The sequence below is a fragment of the Pelophylax lessonae genome (assembly GCF_965119305.1).
Source record: "Pelophylax lessonae genome assembly, chromosome: 11".
NCBI lineage: Eukaryota > Metazoa > Chordata > Amphibia > Anura > Ranidae > Pelophylax > Pelophylax lessonae.
In genome coordinates this window covers 192,878,188-192,895,787 of record NC_138778.1, presented here as the reverse complement: position 1 = coordinate 192,895,787, position 17,600 = coordinate 192,878,188, and the positions used below count along the sequence as shown (strand labels likewise).

At 42.4% G+C, this 17,600-nt stretch overlaps 1 pseudogene across 1 annotated transcript in view; it reads left to right on the top strand.

Annotated features, from left to right (window-relative positions):
• The window catches only part of LOC309566443 (cathepsin Z-like), a 29,313-nt pseudogene extending 12,038 nt beyond the window's left edge, over positions 1–17,275 (top strand). Inside the window, exons 4-6 of the transcript XR_014226119.1 lie at positions 10,287–10,437; positions 11,551–11,716; positions 17,074–17,275. The product of XR_014226119.1 is annotated as a cathepsin Z-like (transcript). The remainder of the gene's footprint in view (positions 1–10,286; positions 10,438–11,550; positions 11,717–17,073) is intronic.
• Positions 17,276–17,600: the final 325 nt, after the last annotated feature.

Below are 17,600 nucleotides of genomic sequence, written 5' to 3'. Positions count from 1 at the left end.
AGAGGCAGTCCGAGATGGAAGGCCCATTAGACCTCCCGGAGTCGCACCACGACCCCAGCCAGCGGTGGGGGACAGACAGAGGCCACGTGGGTACAGTAGTGAAAGTGAAAGGGGTCCACAACACAGAAAGGGCAAGAGGGAATATTCCCAGGGGTTCCAACCTGATTTCAATCGAGACTCCAATTTCAATAGGGATCCCGATTTTAATAGGTACCCCCCCTTTGACAGAAACTCCAATTTTAATAGATACTCCAACTTTCACAGAGACCCCAATTTCCATGGGTATCCCAGATTCCAAAGAAACCCCAACTTCCGTAGATACAACAGATTTGGCAGAAACCCCAACTTTAACCAGGACCCAAACTTCATGAGAAACCCTAATATTATTGAGAACCACAATGACCATAGGTCGCCTCCTGACCAGGAACGAGAGGGAGCACCCCGGATTGGTGCAGTTCCCCAAGTTCCCCAAGGTCAAGGAGAAATACGGGGACCTCCGAGAGAGAGTTCCCAGCATCGGGACCTGAGGAGTGGTTATGAGTCTGAGACATCTACCCAGTCCCATCCGGAACGTAATAGGGTCAGACAAAATAGGGCAACGTACCAAAATACCCTCAACCAACGTATAGGACAAATTGAGGAGCAGGTGAATCAAATGGTCGGACAAATGACACAATTCATGAACACCCAATCTAACAACCCATCTTTTTTAGGGGCAACTCCTGTGACCAACCAAGGGTCACAGAATGCATAGACCTCCCCCCGATAGGCCCAGAGGGGATAACACTGTATGCAGCAAAAGGGGGCGCATGCTCTACCCCTGATGTGCCCACAATTGAGAAACATAGTCATAGGGCCAGGGAGGATCAAATGTTGGTTGTTAATTCCCCTCCTGCCTTGCAGTGTTCACTTAACCCCTCTAACCTAGCCGAGCCATTGGGGATAGTCATAAATGACCAGTCTGACGGAGCGCACCCCACTCATTGCGCTTCCGTCTTGAGGAAGTCCAACAGGCAAACCAGAAGGAATAATAAGCGCACAGAATCTGTGACGTGTGATGAGATCAATGCTGATTGTAAATTATTGACAGGTTCCCAGATCTTCAACCATGCCAATTTCATGTGTAAGTTGAACGAATCTGATGGGAGATATTTCACTACGGTGAAAATACAGGATGCCAGTGATCACCCAATTTTAGGCCTAATTGACACTGGGTCCCAAGCCACAATCCTGTCAGAGGAACATTTTAATCGAGTAACAAACTCAATGCCCAAGAAACCAAAACTTAGGAGCTTTGATTGTTCCCTGGTAGGGGTAGGTGGAGAACCACTAGAAGTTAGGGGTACTGCCTGGCTTAAACTTAAATTAGGTAATAAGGAACTTAGGCACCCTGTTATTATTGCCACTCTCCCACACCATCACATGATCATTGGAATAGACCTTCTTAAAAGGCTCAACACTATTGTTGATTGTGTGAACAAGGTATTGTGGTCCCAAGTCAATACACCAATTAAATATGAGAGACTTCAGACTCCCCATTCCCGGCAACACTGCCACCTGGTGGAAGAAAGGCCTGGTTCCCTGGAAGTTCATTTCAGAAATAGTCAATTACCTGATGTAACAGTCATCCAACCTGACCACAAAAGCCTTGAAGTGGGAGGAGATGACCATGTGTTTAAAATCCCCTGTGATAAAATAAAAGAGATCTCCCTCCTAGATAATGTACTGACCATGTCTTTCCATCAGGAGAATAAAATTAGGAAAGGGGGAAACCACGCTCAGTTCCTAACAGGAGTGGAAAGGGTTAGCAGTGATCTATTTATCCCTATCCAGATAAATGGTCTTAGTAGGTCAAAATATGCCAAACTTGATTTAAAGCAAGAGCATAGCTTTGTGAGCCATGGGCTCTTAAAACATATGACTGAGATAGAAATGATCCATTTATCCACTTCTCAACGTCATTGGATTTCAGACGCCATTGATGATTCGGAGGATTATAATTCCATTGCTAGATGCCTGTTAAACATTACCATAGGTAATAAGACAACCACTCACGTGTTCATAGTCTTGGACAATCCCCAAAACCAAATATATATCGGCAACGACTTACTGCATCGGTTTGCCACTCAAGTCGACTTAATCAATGACTGTTTATGGAGTCGACTAAAGGGGGACCCTGAGGGATACCAGGATGTAAATTTAGCCCTGAAATTCCAACAGCAGATGCCTTATGCTGTTGAGGTTCAGGTAGCCCAAGAAATTATCGTGCCCAAAGGCAGAAATAATTTTGTACTCCCCGTAAAAATAAAAAGGGGACAAAGATTAAAAGGGTCAGATGCGCTAGTATGCATATCCCAGAGAAAGCAGGGGGAAGGACTAAAAATTACCCACACGCCTCTGATCAACACGCATCAATCCCCTATATACATCTACATACACAACCTCTCAAATCAGGACCTTAGCCTACCCAAGGACACCATTATCGGTCTTGCGGTAGAAACGGGGTATTACACATTTGGAGTCACTAACCAAGTGATTGGACTCATACCTGAGGAATATTTATCTGAGGAGCAATTAGTTGAACAATCATTCAATTCTTTACCCGAAGGTATGTTCACCATTGAGTCCATTTATCCCTTTGATTCTAAGGATGGTACCTGTAGAATTGAAGAGACATCCCTTGTCTTTGATCAACCAATTAAAGAACAAGAGTGCCCCAAAGGACATGAATGGGAGGAAAGTGCCCGATATACACCTAGTGATTTAACCACCAGACTTGAAGAGGCATATGAGATAGGGCAGCCTGAAAGCTTTCCTGGATTCAAAGAGATAGTTGAAGAGATAATAGCACTAGCAGATGCATGCTCCAATGATCTCGAGCGACAATTGCTCCGCGAACTCCTCTTTGAATTCCAGGAGATCTTTGCCAAGGATTCTTACGATTGTGGGAGTACCGAACTCCACTTCGCCAGAATCCAGACTGACCCAAAGGCCCCACCAGTGTTCGTCAAACAATATAGACTTCCTTTGGCCTCCTATGAGTCTCTAGCCGAGATTATTAGGAAGTTAAATGAACGGGGTATAATTAGGCCCATCCACAGCTCCTATAATCACCCCATCCTGGGTGTTTTGAAACCCAATGGACAGTGGCGCTTGTGCGCTGACCTCCGACAACTAAACAAGCGTGTTTACATGTCAGGATGGCCTGTACCATACATAGACCAGTGTCTTGCCCAACTCCAAGGGTCCCAGGTATTCACAGCCCTTGATTGTGCCCAAGGTTACTGGACCATTAAAGTCAGCGAAGAAGACCAGTATAAACTAGCTTTCAGTTTTGGGAACCAGCAGTTCTGTTGGGTTCGTATGCCTTTTGGGTTTATCAATTCTGGCCATGAATTCGCTGTGTTTATGCATAAGGCTATGCCAGATGCCCTAGAGCGAGGAACACTGGCGTATGTTGATGACATCCTAATCAAGAGTACTGACATGACCAAACACCTTACAGAACTGCGACATGTCCTAGGCCAGTTAAGATCAGCCGGGGCGAAATTGTCTCTACAAAAAGCCCAGTGGTGTCGCACACGTGTAAATTTCTTAGGCCATGAAGTTACTTCGGAAGGTCTAAATCCCCAAAAGAAAAAGGTTGAGGCTGTGCTAAACTGTAAGGTCCCTACTAATCTGAAAGAGTTGAGATCGTTTCTAGGGATGGTAAACTATTCCCGTAAGTTCATTGACAACTACGCCGAAATAAGCAAACCGCTTCTTCATCTGCTAAAGAAAGACATTGGATGGTCGTGGGGTAAGGAACAGGAAGACGCTGTAAAGGAAATGAAGGTTCGACTGACCCAGGCTCCTTGCCTTGCATATCCAGAAGGAGGTAAACCCTTTTATCTTGAGACAGGGTACACGCAGGTAAGTATGAGTTCTGTTCTTTACCAGAAACAAGAGAATGTCAGTAAGGTTATTGCTTACGCTAGCAAAACATTGTCCCCAGTAGAGATGAAGTTTACAGACTGCGAAAAGGCTTTATTATCCACGGTGTGGGCATTACAGAATTTCCGCAGTTATATTCAAGGTGAAAGAATTATTGTTGAGACTGCACACCAACCTTTACAGTATTTACAAAGTGAACGTATCAGGGATGGAAATGTGTCTAATAGCCGCATCACTGCTTGGACTTTGTCCTTGCAAGGATGGCCTCTGGAAGTTCGTTATAAACAGAACAAGAAAAGTCCAGTAGCCCAGGGCCTTGCTGAGCTCCATGACTGTTCAGCCACCAATCCCAGTAAGGGAGACCCGGACGCTGACTTTTTGGAAGAACAACTGTTGTCTCCCTATAAAGTTTATGATGAAGAGTACTGTAAACAGTTGCCGTGTGTATATGTAGATGGTTGCGCCTATCATCATAAGGATGGAGAACAGCTCCAACTAGTGGCAGGTATCGGGATTGTATGGACCCAAGGTGTAGCCCCAACCTCTGTGGGATACAAGCTTGGATCCAAAAGCAGCCAAGTTGCTGAACTCGCTGCCATTCTAAAAGCTGTCGAGATGGCCATAGAATATAACCTAAAAGAATTTTCCATCATCACCGATTCCAATTATGTTAGGAACAGTTTTGTTGAATATCTTCCTAGGTGGAAAAGGAACCACATGCTAAAAAGCAACCAGAAACCCGTTAAACATGGTAGGTTATTTTGCCAAATAGACCAGCTGGTAAGGGAAAATGACATCACCTTGTATTTTAAGAAGACCAAGGGCCACTCTAAAGTCCTAGGTGCGGAGAAGGAAGGTAATGATCTGGCTGATTCCCTGGCCAAAGAAGGGGCCATAACAGGTGAATCACTAGATATTGATAAATTTTTGGGGGCAGTACAGTTAGAAGCTGTAACTAGACAACAAGCCAGGGTGAACAAAGATGCAAATGTGTTACAATGGAGTCATGATGCCCCCAGTGAAGATTTAATTACAGCTCAAAAAGAAGACCCAATAATTGGCTTATTTTATAGACACCTAAAAAATTCTGACCAAAATCCCATTAGCCAAGGGGATGGTACCGGTAAAGAGGATTTACGCATTTTAATGAAGTCCAAATCCCAGTTTGCATTGCATCAGGGATTGTTGATACGCACATCAAAAGGGGGTATCCAACAATGGGTAGTTCCACTTAAATTTAGAGGGTTAATGTTGCAACACGCCCATGACGCTCCCACTTCCGGGCATCGTGGGGAGAAGATCACCTATGAGATCCTTCGGGATTATGCCTACTGGCCTCATATGCTGCGTGATGTGAAGGCATACTGCCAAGGCTGTTTAATATGTCCCCAATTTCAACCGGCTTCACCAACCCATCGGGCCCCCCTTCAGAAAAGGGGGATCTGTATGCCTTGGTCAGACCTTCAAATGGACTTCATTGGACCTGTCACTAAATCTTCACGAGGGAATCGGTATATGTTAACCGTTACATGTTTATTTACCAAGTATGTTGAATGTATTCCAGCACCAAACAATAGCTCTGATACATGCGCTGCCTTATTAATTAATCACATTTTTTCACGGTTTGGTCTACCCCAGAGGATAGAATCTGATAGGGGTTCACATTTCACTAGTGAAGTGATGACCAAACTGTGGAAAATATTGGGCGTGAAAAGGAAATTGCATATCGCATATCGGCCCTCCTCTAGTGGTGGAGTAGAACGGTACAATCAGACAATTGTCAACATCCTAAAGAAATTTGTTAAGGAGACAGGCAAAGACTGGGATGTCAAACTTCCCCTAGTCTTGATGGCCTTAAGGGCAACTCCGAGTACGGTCACAAAAATGTCCCCTTTCGAACTCATGACCGGAAGGCAGATGGTATTGCCCCAGCACTTATTGTACCGCACTACAGATCACAATTTGGTCAATGCCACCACAACACACCAATACATAGAGGATCTGCGAAAACATTTACAGTATGCTTTTGCCTTTGCCCAGCGAAACATTGAAAGAGCCGCAGTTGGCGCTAAGACCTACTATGACCTTAAAACCACCAAGAAGGAGTACGAGATTGGGGACAAAGTCTACCTATACAATTTTGCGAGAGACCAGGTCAAGGAACGGAAATTCCTTCCATCTTGGAAAGGTCCGTTTAACATAGCTGATAAGATTTCCCCCGTGGCATATAAATTACACATCCCTCGGAATGGTGAAATCAGTGAGAGATGGGTGCATATAAATCAATTGCGTGCTTGCCATCCCAAATCACAATTACAGCTGTTGGGAGACTGAACCACGCACTCCTCTTGGATTATGGAAAGATCATAAGGGCAGAATAAAATTAGGGTGAATCAACATTTTGCTTTACAGGGCTATTTTTATATATATATATGTATATGATACTAAAACTGTTTATTTACCTACTATAGTGTGTATATAATGATGCCCCAGATGACAGCCAAACTGGTGATCGGAAGCGCTTGCGACCAGACCCTAGCAGGAAGCCCTGATGATGATCTGATGTGTCCAACCAGAAACCTGTCTGCCAGCAATCATTCAAGGAAGGAGGACCAGACATCCCAAAGGAGAGACCTACCCACGAGAATATCCTGCTATGTGGAGCATTCCTGGTATCCTGCTGGGGATATGTCTACCAGGCCAGGCCTGCCTCATCGCCCGACCAGGACCTTCATCGGGAATACTTGTCCAAGAAGCACCCGGATTCATCTTGACTGACAAACGAATCATCACCCAAAAAGTTTGCATCAGCATGGATCCAAGGACCTACACCGAAAAATGTTTTAAACCTCAGCATATCCCCTGAAATCAAGGAATAGTACGCCCTACACTCGAAAGCAATACAGACTCGTCAGTGGAGTGTACCATAATGATCCATAACCTGCCTACCAGTTGATTTCCCTGTATGATGCTGACATACATGCAAATCAAAAAGGGGGATATGTCAGGTTATCGATATATGAAAATTTTAAATGATGAAATATACTTGCGACACTTACACTGACCTCAGCCTGACACATCAACCTCTGTAAAAAAAAAAAAAAAAAAAAACTGGCCGCACACACACAATAGTATTGACCAAACCTTCAACAGTGCAAATTAAGACAGGTTTGTGTAATTAGTCAGAGACAATTGGCCATACAAAAACATCCCCAATTCTCAAGGTTTTGTACAAAGAAAGGTGATAAAAACCTGAAAATCAAAGTTTGAAGAAGAAACTTATTCAACAGAAGAAACAAAGCAATAGACGGTCCCCATTGTTCTAGGGTGAAAACTAACTCTTCTTAAGACGCAATAGTATTGACTCAGCTGAATACATAAGCCTCTTCAACAAAATGGTGACTAGGATGTGTGCATCTGTGTATGTAGATGTGTTTATATATATGTATGTATATGTATATATATATATATATATATATGTATATATATGTATATGTGTGTGTATATATGTATATATATATGTATGTATGTGTACACGTGTATGTATATATGTGCGTGTAGGTATATGCATGTATATGTGTATGGTACATATGTACATGTGCGTGTGTGGATATGTGTGTGTACGTGTATGGGTATGTGTGTACACGCACGTGTATTAATATATCTGTGTGTGTATGTGCATGTGTGTGTGTATCCAGTTATCACCATATATTGAACTTTGTTGTTATATGTAGGGGATAGTGTTTCACAAGAATAATTCATCAATAGAGATGGCTCACCCACCAAATCACAAATAATGTTCAATGATGATATAAACTACACTAGCATGAGATATCCCTATAAATCTCTTGTACTTAAAGAATATTACACAAGGATTATGGAATTATTCCTACAGGAAATGAATACAGCTATTAATAATGACACTACCAGCAGAAAACATAATCTTGAATCAAAATATTGAAATGTTATAAAAAGCAGAAATCACCAAATCCCCAAAAATATAATTCATATATGGTTTATAGCAACTCCCACATCACATTATAGGACAATCCCATTTGCAATGATGCAACTAACTGTTAACCAATGGGCAGGTGACAATCGACCAGTCACTGCCCACTTCTGAAAACCACCACTGAAGAAACAGTCAATATTGGTTGGGGAGTGGTCATTTCAATCAATAGTTTCTGATCATATAAATAAGGACCCCGGGAAAAACAAGGGACTCTGAAAAAAAAAAAAAATCCTAAAAAACACGCCTAAGGAAGGACACAGGAAAAGACTGCTGCCATTTTGACCACTGCCCATTGGCTGATCTCCTGCTGAGAGACGAACTACTTTACTTTGAACATTTTCCTTGGAAGGAGTGGTGAGAGATAGACTTAATAATTTAACCCATTTACTCCCAAGATAATAGGAATTGTATGACATTGTCTGAAATTATACATATATGGTCATTTACATCGGGTAGAGCAACTCTATATGTTAAATTTTCTTTTCACTGAATCAATTGATTTTATGAATTTCAAGTGTTTGTCTAGAGTTAAGGCTGAATTTAAGTGTGTTGGGTATAATAGGGTGTGACTCTTTAAGATAAGTTCCTTTCTTTCCTACGGCCGCGGAAAGTGAGAAACTGCCTTAAGAGTGGTCAGGCATTTGGTTTTTAATATTTTAATTCACAGTTCATTTTACTTTTATCGGGTTATATTTAATTCTGTGTCTGGTTTAAAAAAAAAAAAAAAAATTTAATTCTAATCACATTGTATCTGTGCAACTTATTTTTGATATTGTGTGTGGAATATTAATCACCAGTAAATTTAGTTTTGTATGTAAATATATAATTATACTTGTATCTTAATAAATTATATTTATTAATTTAATTGGGAGATATTTATATATTGGTAAGAATTCACCGTAAGCGCCAAGGGCTCAGGAAAATTGTTGTGGTATATTATTGGAGGTCTGAACAAAATTGATTGGGTTTTTCTTAGTTATTAAATTATTTGCCGTAATCGGCTGGAGGCACTGCGTCATAATTCTATTGATAGTTCAGACATCGCCTTTTAGTAATAAATTAAAAATAGTCAAATTTTATACCAAAACGCACAACAACACTTACAGAAGTCTGTGTCGGACATGATTTACTATCTGCTAAAAAGCTATACTGCTATGAAAAGTCAAAAATACAAAGTGAACCTGTCTGTAGGGAGCACTGGTATTCATATATTGCTGGCTGAGTTCCCACAGTGTAAGGTCCGTGTCCCATGATTGATTTAATAGCAGCTGCAGAATCGGTCCTTACAGTTTTTGAGCTGATTGAATGATGTAAAGTTTTGAACTAAATACAGAAATGCAGCTGAATGTACCATACTTCCCTTGTATCCAGCTACAAACACAGATAATTAGATTTTTAGCTCCTATAAAGTTTCTGATGTTATGGGACCCTAAAGGATTCTTGTGGAAGGGTTCATGTAGGTTATACAGTACATAGAAAAAACTGAAGATGTACAGGGATGGAGACGCTAAGCATTACCTGCTTGTGCCTCATTTAAAGTCCCAAACTGCCTATATTTTTCATACAGTACATATAGAGGAGACATATTGTGTTTTTCTTCCAACCCCTAAGGAGAAATTCAAACAGGACACGGCTACAGATTTTTTTTTTCTTTTTTTGGGAGAGTGCATGTGATCAGCACAGGGCCAATCAGCACTGTCCAGAGAGAGGGGTCCTGCAGCCTCATAGGACAGTCAGAGGAGAATGAAAACTCCTCCTACAAGCTTTAACCAGATACTAAAACAAGTCATAAGACTGCTATATACTTCTGATAAGAAACTATTACATTTTTATGTTCTGTGGGAGACCAGATTTAGTGAGTGCAATTGAAAAGCAAGGGGGATAAATGAAGGTGTGTGAAAAACAGCCGGTCCCTAGTTTGAAATACTTACCCACCAGTCTGCTAACAAACCAAATAAACATGTCTAACAATATAGGTTAAAAACAGGAGTTTAGTTAACACACATTTGCAAATGCATGCGGAAGCTGCAAGGCCAACAACAAGGCATCCTGTGTATCTTGCAGAACCTAACACTAAATAACACTGCTCAACCTGAGTGTCTGAGTGTCTTCACAAAAGGAAGGACATGCTGCTAATGGATGGATGGATGGGAAACAGATGGGATTGGAGATTGCCCAATCCTCCCCCATTTGCTCCAATCCATGACTGGCAATGAAAAACGAATGGCTGTATAATAGCCATAGGGTGCAAACTAAATGTGATCAGCTGGGATTTAGTGAGTGCAGGCTCCTGGGTTTAGAAAACACTCAAAATATTTAAATATTTGTTCTGTAATTACAGAGTGCAACAAATTCAACCAGTGTGGTACCTGTGTGACGTTCGGGGAGTGCTTCTACCTCTCCAACTACATGCTGTGAAAGATTGAAGATTTCGGCTCCGTCGGTGGGAGGGAGGAGATGATGGCCGAGATCTACAAGAATGGACCAATCAGGTAACCAAACTCAAAATAAAATATTGGTTACATGAAGGCGAGTCTACAAAAAAACCTGGGGGGCTCTTGTATCTATCCAGGTTATTAGGCTGGGAGGTGGGGTGTGTCTCTGCTGATTTTCAGTTGTGTGCCTTGCTACAGAATCCATCTACCCAGAGATAAAATATTGGTTTTGTGTGCGGTGACCGTAATAATGCAGAGTCATGTCAAATCTTCAATTTATTATATATTTGGATGATGTTTCCTGTTGGTTTAGAAAGCAAGGTTGTTCTTGTTGCCAGAGCAACCATACTCTTTTCAGCCTAGTGTTGCTTGTTGCTCTGGGCAATAAGAATGTATCTTCCTTATCATAACCTCATCATAGCTGAAAGAAGAACTTGGCAATATTTCTGTTCAGTAACTTTCCTGATTTATTCACCACTTCTGCATGCTGAATCTGTAGAGGGTGACAACACCATTCAGATCACTCTGCTATTCTACTGTCAGAAGGTAAGGGAAAAATTGGTGGTGGTTGTGACAGACCCAACCAGGACAGGGGCTTTTGGAGAGGACTGCAGGATAGCCTCTTGCCTACTGACTATGGGCCCTGACTTTTGAGGGGGGGGGGGCTCTATTCTTGGGAGGTGTGTGCCTGGGGGACACTTGGAGTGGTTTTTGTTTCAGATTTGAGTCCATGTCTCCCCGAAACACACAGCCACTGAGAACCTAGGACCTGGATACAGATTTCAGGCCATTGTGCCCAAACAATGACTTCTTTACCCCCCCCTCCTAGACTCAGAATAGATGTTAATATAATCAGCTCAAAACAACCTGATGCTGGGTCTCCTGCTATAAGCTATTTACTAAGGTGCCTTTACCTCAATGTATAATTCCCCATTGTGTTCCTCTTAGGTGTGGATCCTCATTGGTAATTGAGTCACCTATTGCTTTGGTCTGTCTTTCTGCTAGTATTGTGTCCACTTCACCTTGTTACCAAACTATTGTGAAATGTTTGTTAGCTGTTCATTAGATGTACTATTACTGTTTACAGTTTGCATTGTTTAGGATAAATGTGATGACGCTTTCATCTGTATGTAAAATAAGTGATGTTCTGTGTATATTTATATTTTCTAGCTGTGGTATAATGGCTACAGAAAAACTAGATGCCTACACTGGGGGCCTGTATGCCGAGTACCAGGACAGTATCTCAGCAAATCACATTGTGTCTGTGGCCGGCTGGGGTGTGGATGAGAGCGGTGTGGAATACTGGATTGTCCGGAACTCCTGGGGAGAACCTTGGGTGAGCCATCTCTTCTCTATACTCGGCGAGGGGTTAACTGAGGATAAACCAGGAAACCTGTGCTAAGGGAAATCTTTTGGCTGCTCTTGCTGCTGTGCTAGTCGCTATGCTTGGCTTCAATACTTTCAGGGCCACTAACCTGGTACCATCTATACAGATGAAGTATTTAAATTTCACTTGTTGCTTGCTTATTTGCGTCTGGCAGGAACAGCAGGGATTTCATATGAAGGAAGCAATACAAAGAGAACAGGATACTTTCTCATACAAGTACATGGTACAGCGGGGATATAAAATGTTGGGGGTAACAGATTCTTTAAAGTAGACGTAAACCCTCATTGAATGACATTTAATGTTCTAAAACAGTGTCCCTAGAAATCCTACAGAGTGGCACAGACAGGTTTTGTAAAATTGTCTTGCATGCATTTTAAACGCTGTGCAACATGCACAAAATTCATGTACTTCTCTGTACACCCAAAGGAAAGTTGGTTTTAAAGTGTTTGTTACCCCAACATTTCATATTTCAGATATGTGCCCGCTGTACCATGTACGTGTAGGAGAAAGTATCCTGTTCTCTTTGTATATGTGGAAGCCCTGGTGATCCTGCCAGTCCCTCTGCTTTCCTATTAAAAACTGACCACACTAAGCAGAACCCACTGTGATCAATTTTACTAGCTACGCTGGTAACTCAGTGTGCTCTCCCAATGTTCAGACTTGTCCTAACCCCCCCCCCCCCCCACACACACACACTGCACTGCCTGGAAGCTCAGTGTACTGCTGTTTCTCCTCCTCCCAGTTCTTATGCAGCTGAGAACAGAGGGAATGTGATCATTTTATAAATAAGGTTTTTTTTTTTAATAGCTATACACAAATGTTTTGACTTTCATTTCTATTTTAAACTGAACGGGTCGTTTTACAATCACTTTTATTAGCTCCACTTTTGTAAGATACTAACTCAGTATATTCTATTTTAAATTTGGCGTGGCTGTCTCATCACAATGTAGAAGTGGAGCAAATTTCTACCTGAATTTGGCACACAAGCAGCTGTCCGAACCAAAACTGTTGCAGAGGTTTCTTTTTTTTTTTTATTTAGATGCAGCACATTACCAGGAGAAATTAACCAGACAAGTGGTGCAGCACTTTTATTGGACCCCCCCCCCCCCCCAAATGCGTCAAACTACTGTCAATGTGTTTTACAATAATAGAACACTTTTTTCTTTGTTGCATCTCAGTGTGGCTGCTTTCCTCTGGCCATTTCCATGTCATGACTGTGCAAGTGGCTTTTTCAGCACCAGTCTCCACTGGAAGCCTATGTGTCAGGGCCACACTGCAGGAGCACAACTAGGAGAGAAGGACAGAGCGAACAGGAAAGTGCTTCAACAAGGACATTTATGGCAGGATCACAGGGTAAAAGTTTGATGAAAGCTGCAGCTATATCAATGTACGGCGAAGATCTCACAAGTTTTTTACCATAGTAATGTAGTTTTAAAAGTAATATTTATAAAAATCTGAAGCTTTCATTAATACCTAGGGATCATGCCGTAAAAAGCCCTTGTTCAAGCACCTCCTCTGGAAAGGTGAACACACTCTGTCCTAGTCTCCCAAATGTTGTACTGCATTATCACCTTGTCTGGTTTCACAAGGGATTCCAATGTAGACTACAAGTAGGCCACTTCCACACATTACATAGACACAATCCACTGTTGTCCCCACCAGGAAACCCACCCTGTGAAATGCCATGCAGCCATCACTGGGGGTGTGCAAAGAGATTACAGGACATCAGCAGAATTGAGCTGCAACAACAGTTTTTATATAAATATATATGTTTGATACAGTGCTTTTGCAAACAAAATGTTACTTAGCTCAACTTAAAAACAAAAATTACTTGTAGCATTTACAGTTCTAATTTTTTTTTTCCATAAAGAACAGTTACGAACAAGATGGTATCAAACCGGAATCAAAACTTTGGGGTGCAGATATCACTTGTTGCACTACAAAAATAAAATACTGATGCAGGCAATGCCTTGAAAAAGTATTCACACCCCTTGAAATTCTCCACATTTTTGTCATGTTACAACTGAAAACATGCGTTTGTAGAATCACCTTTCGCTGCAATTACAGCTGTAAGTCTTTATGGGGATGTCTCTACCAGCTTTGCGCATATAGAGAGTGATATGTTTACCTATTTGTGGTTGCAAAAAAGCTCAAGCCCTGTCAGACTGGACGAAGAACATCTGTAAACAGCAATTTTTAAGTCTTGCCACAGATTCTCAGTTGGATTTAGATCTGGACTTTGACTGGGCCATTGTAACACATGAATATGCTTTGGTCTAAACCATTCCTGTAGCTCTGGCTGTATGTTTAGGGTCGTTGTCCTTGCTGGAAGGTGAACCTCCGCCCCAGTCTCAAGTCTTTTGCAGACTCTTAACAGCACTCTCAACATGGGGCAAGGTGCTTTGGGGGTGGGGGGTACCTCCACACCGTTTTTTTTTTTACCAGCAAATTATTTTTATTCAGCAGTCACCGGGGGAAGCCTATTGACAGTTGACTCATCCGTTGTCAGACGCCGCAGGTGGCTTCCCAGCCCCCACTCCTTAACCAGCTTTTACTGCACCAATTGGGCAAAGTAAAGGCATTCAGCATTGCAAATTCGGAAGTTCCCAGAACGAAGTGAACAGCCAATGTTCGGCCTAAACCGCTCACCCAACACTAGCTAAAGGATATGTTCACCTTTAATAACATATTACACCCATATTCAGGATGTAACATGTTCTCAGAGGACCAGCTCCTGGGGATCTTCTTCCCCCGCTAGCTGTCGCAATTTAAAAAAAAGAAAAAAAGCTCCCCCACATCACTCATTCACCGTTCTCTGTGAATTGAAAGTCGTTACATCCTTAGCAGATGTTGGCTTGTAGTTCTCAATTACCACAGCGCTGTGAGCCCTAGTATTTCTTCTTTTCTTCCTGTCAGCATGCATTGGCTTGCTTATATATACCAGGTAAGGGGCACACAGATACACTTACAGGTCTGCAGGAGACCAGCATGGCATCAGTGATCTGCTAATTATTTGTGCAACAAAAAAAATAATCAATACAAATTTTTTTTTTTACCTGCAAAACAAAAATTGGATTTTTGAACTTATCATAAAATCCGATATAAATAAAAAAAAAAACTGCACGCCTATTTTGGTTGGTTTGCGCAAAAGTTTATTGCGTCTACAAACTAGGGGAAAGATTTATGTAATTTTTATTTATTTCTTTTTTACTAGTAATGGTGGCGATCTGCGATTTTTAGCAGGATTGCGGCAGACAGAGTGGACCCCCAACTGACCTTTGACACTTTTTTGGGGGTACCAGTGACATTACTACAGTAATCGGTGCTAAAAATATGCACTGTTACTGTAATGACACTGACAGGGAAGGGGTTACCCTAGGGGTGATCAAAGGGTTAGGTTTGAGCCTAGGGCAGTGTTTTCTAACTGGGGTGGGGGGGTGGGTGGGGCGGGGCAGGCTTGTGAAATGACCACAGAGATCTGTGATCCTATAAAGAAGGTTCACAGGCGTTCTGTGATAATTTCAGAGAGAAGACCGGTCGGCTGTGTTTACAACAGCTGACCGTCCTCCTCTCGTGGGGAGTGATCGCGGGTGCCCAGCCGCCCACCCCACGCATCGGCATTACCGCTGCCTAGTGGGGACGGGGGTGTGCACTCTCCCCCCCCCCAACACCACGCGTGCGACCGACGTAGTACTAAGTAGTTTCGCGCAGCCGAGCCAGCCTTGCCTCAGTAAAACTGCAGCAGGTGGTCGGCGAGTGGTTAATGGAATAGGCCTGAGTCATCGTTTGTTTGATACATCTGGAGATGGTAGCCGAAGAAGCGGGTGGCCAGCCCTTTTCTTTATCCGTCTGTGACCACAAAAAGCGAGTCTGACCTCCGAAAAGACTCAGTAGCTGCTAGATACACCCGAATCGCACAAACCACATCCAAGGTATGCAAAGCAAATTCCTTGGGATGAGCTGGCTTGGGACACAAGGAAGGCAACACAATGTCCTCATTCAAATGGAAGTCAGACAACTTTGGGCAGGAATGATGGAAAGGGACGAAGAAACACTTTATCCCTATGGACCACTAAATAGGATACGGACTGTGACAGGATAATGCTGCCAATTCCGATACCCTGGGGGCCGAGGTAATAGCCACCAATAATGTCACCTTCTGGGATAACGTAGGCAAGGGAATCTCCTGAATATTCTCAAATGGAGGTTTCTGGAGAACCAAAAGCGCTAAATGTAAATCCCATGGCGGCAAAAGAGATCTTACAGGTAGGGCCACGCGTCAAACCCCCTGAATGAAGGTACGAACTAAAGAGTGCGTGGCTAGGGGGTCGCTGAAAGAGGATTGCCAGGGCAGCTACTTGGCCCTTGATGGTACTCAAGGCCAACTTCTGATCAATGCCCTGTTGAAGAAAGGTGAGAGGATGAGAGCCAATCGACTCACACCAAGAAATGTACGCTTTCCAGGTACAATTCGTATATCGTGCTGGAAAACGACTTCCTCGCCTTCACCATAGTAGGGATCACTGATCCAGACAGATCCTCTATCCCTCAGTACCTGGCTTTCAATAGCTAAGCCATTAAAACCAATGACTGTAAAGCAGGATGGTAGATCAGCCCTTGGGACAACTGGTCTTCTCTGAGAGGAAGCCCCCAAGAGGATTGGAAGATCTTCGCTCTTGATTCCTCGCAGGAACTTGTGGAAGAAGCCTTAGCCGAGGACGATACTGGCTTTACCATGGCCCTTGGACGCCTGTGGCGTCTGTCAGAGGACCCCATGACCTCGTCGCGAACTTCGGTATCCTCCTGTGAAGCAGAATTGGCTAAAGGAGCTTGCATGTAAAGATTATGCAAACAGAACTGTCTTGAAGGTGGATACCACCAGACTCAGTTAAGTTCTCTCTCCCACTTTGCATACAGGTTCTGTGTGACAGCAGCCAGTGAATCACAGCCTGTGGTCCCTGAAGTTTGTGCAGAGAAAGGACCACCCTGGTCAGAAAAAAAAAAAATCCAATTATATTATTATATACCAGCTGAGGATAGCCCATGGGCATAGCCAGGTGTTTTTTGTTCTGCCTAGTCCTGTTCCTGGAGGAGACAATATTATAACCCATTCGTTATGATTAATGGAGCGCTGTGTACGTCGATGAATAAAAGAGAAATGTGCATTTATTATTATTTGTCAAGCATTTTGGGTGCTCAGACCTAGACACTGTTTTGGGTGAACGTACTGACCCCTTTAAATGCTGGTTATAAATGGACTACAAGTTTAGCTATTTCTCACTAACTTGTTTTGTATCTTTTTGCAGGGGGAAAGGGGCTGGCTACACATTGTAACAAGCGCATATAAAGGAGGAAAGGGAGCAGACTACAACCTGGCCATTGAGGATGACTGTACTTATGGTGATGTCATACTACCATAATGAAAAATAGGCATAATTTCAACTGAACAAAGCCTCTACCTACATTGCAACCTCAGCACTGGACATGATCAAATACAATACAGACAAATCTTCAACTCTAAATACATTCATTGGGTGCAGTGATTTATTATCATGGAAGATCAAAGTGGATTGCTACTGCCCCTTAGATAATGGATCTTACAGAGTTACGGTTTAATATTTTTATTATATATTTTTTCACAAAGTAGATTTCTTCATGATTTATAATACCACATATGAAGATTTTTGCTTTTAATGTGTTGTGGTTGAAACACACCGATTTGATTTTTCATTATATGTCCACATTGGTTATTTAATTTATCTGTACGGTGGGGAACACATCTTGTGCTAGCAGCAACTGAACATTACTAGTCACAGGTATTTATTTTGGGCAT